Genomic DNA, 2,470 nt, shown 5'->3' on the forward strand with positions numbered 1-2,470 from the left:
GCATACGTAAGGCGTCCCTCGCAACCCTAACCTTAACCCGAGGTCCCAGAACACCTTACATTGCTCCTTGCGCCTTTCCCCCGGACATCGTCATCAGTGATCTGATGAAGAAGCTGGACATCCTGGGCGATAACGCCGTAAGTGTATGTCGAACTCCTTATGTTCGCACTCCACGAGACTCGGCGGCTCAAATGTGACTTTTGGAAGGCTTTGCGCTGAAAGAAGCTTGTTGACGCTGTGCCTTTGGGCTCTTGCAGAATCTCACCAACGAGGAGCAGGTGGTCGTGATTCACGCCAGGACCCTTCTCACCCTAGCCGAGAAGGTAACGGGCACGTCCACGCACGCTCTCGCATTCTGCTTATGTGACAGCAGCCTTTCCTCAGTGGTTAGAATACATCAAAGTGACCAAGTCAGCACTTCAACAGTAGATGTTGGACATTGAAAGTGAGAAGGTAGACAGACACGCGACATCAGCCAAGGGGAACTCCGGCAATGTGCCCCAACAATTCTGACCTTGAGCTGTGCTAGGATATGTTCTGTAAGCAGAAGGGCTACCTGGATGAAGAGTTGGACTTCAGGAAGCGTTCCATGGACCAGGCTCATAAGGTAAGCCGCCCTCAAATCTCCCGCCGGACCACTGATGGACGAGGATTGCGGCCCAGAGGATCCTGGAGCTGGAGGCCATATTGTACGAGGCGCTACCGCAGCGGGACTGGCCCGCCACGGACGGCGAAAAAGCCAGCCACGCTGGCGTGAATGACGTGCTGACGCCGGATCAGAGAGAAGAGCTTAGGAGCGCCGTGGACCAATGGAAGCGAGCCCTGATGTGCGAGTTAAGGGAGCGCGACGCTTGCATCCTCCAAGAGAGAATGGATCTGCTGCACAGCGCGCAACAGGTAAGGGCCCAAAGCCAGCCCGGCACTTACTTGCACGCTTACTGGCTTTTGAAGGCCGCTTTCCATTTCTCCGTCCTAGAGGAACAAAGAGCTGAAAGAATTCATCGAAGCTCAGAAGAGACAAATCAAACAATTGGAGGAGAAGTTTCTGTTTCTCTTTCTATTCTTCTCCTTGGCCTTCATTCTGTGGCCCTAACACCAGCTGGTGAGTGAGCTCCAGCGGCACCGCACTCGACACTTCCGATACACCGCCAGCCGGTCTCAGACGTTGGCAGACGCTCCGATGCCGACGTATACCCCCCGCCACAGTGACAGAGGCACCGCGTCACACCGGCGCTCATCCAATCAGAAGGCAGGAAAGGCAAATTCACATGCAGGGCACTCTTGAACCAGAAGAGAGCGCCACAAAAAACGGTTGTTGCCCCAAACGCGCACTAAAAAGGGTCAGAATAAGTCCCACCGGCCAGCCGGGGCCACCCGTCCATCCATTTCTTCAGGGGGGAAAAAAATTGGAGTCACCGGTGAGTACATTTTGCATTTAGCTCTGCTTTTCTGCTTCTGTCTTCAAGTGTGTGGCATCCTGCGACCAAAGATTCAGCCAACCCCAAAGCGGTTGACCTCAACGTCCCACCACCATGCCGACCAGAGCAGGTGACGTGATGCTTTGGACATCCTTCCGTCTCAGATGCCCAAAAGTACTCTTTGCCACATCTGCGGCAATACGGTGTCTTTTCAAAGGTGCAAATAAATCCAGCGTGGGCGGAACACGCACTGTTAGAGATTTGCTCACTCCAACTTATTTTGCAAGAACCAAACAGAAGACAAGCAAGTTCTTTTAGACACCTGCAGGTGGAGAGTCCATTCGTCGCTGTCTGAACAGCGATTATCGAATGAAGTCTAAAAATCTCCTCCCTGCAAGGGCATATTTATTAGGAGGAACAGAGTGGGGGTGAGTGGACAGGTTTGGTGAACCCCCGGGCTCTGATAAGATCAGAGCAGGGGGTGTTTTACACTGTTGTGGGAAACAGAACAACTTTGATTGCTTCCCCTGCAGCTGGTCAATCAAGCAGAGGAAGCAACCACTTCATCTTACTCTGCATTGTGAGGGCAAGACGTGATTGATTTAATCATTACATTGTGAGGGGAAGACAAGATTGATTTAATCATTACAGTCTACATTCCAACATAATCCTACGATAAAGATAACCTGGAAAACCCTAACATCTCCCTCCTGTTTTATCATATGATTATGCCACCCCAAACAACAACGATAAGCAAGAAGAAAAAAAAAACACATATATATATATATATATATATATATATATATATATATATATATATATATATATATATATATATATATATATATATATACGTATAATGAAGAAAGTAGAATGGTAAAAATAAAAACAACAAACAATGATAGCAACACTTTCCAGTGAAGATGAGGCATTACCTCAATACCCCAGATCAAACTTATTGTGTAAGCGAAAAACCTGCTGGCCAGATGTCATTAGCAGGAAAATTCTTACACGGCCCCGTTGCCACAGGCGACCAGAATGCTATCAATAAA

The 2,470-nt window shown here is 48.9% G+C and overlaps 1 long non-coding RNA gene across 1 annotated transcript; it reads left to right on the forward strand.

Annotated features, from left to right (window-relative positions):
- The first annotated feature begins 267 nt into the window (after window positions 1-267).
- On the forward strand, window positions 268-613 carry LOC137839997 (uncharacterized). Its single transcript, XR_011086384.1, has 3 exons — window positions 268-323; window positions 385-453; window positions 530-613. It is a non-coding gene; the product is annotated as an uncharacterized lncRNA (long non-coding RNA).
- Window positions 614-2,470: the final 1,857 nt, after the last annotated feature.

Source organism: Syngnathus scovelli, unplaced genomic scaffold (genome assembly GCF_024217435.2).
Source record: "Syngnathus scovelli strain Florida unplaced genomic scaffold, RoL_Ssco_1.2 HiC_scaffold_30, whole genome shotgun sequence".
Taxonomy (NCBI): Eukaryota; Metazoa; Chordata; class Actinopteri; order Syngnathiformes; family Syngnathidae; genus Syngnathus; species Syngnathus scovelli.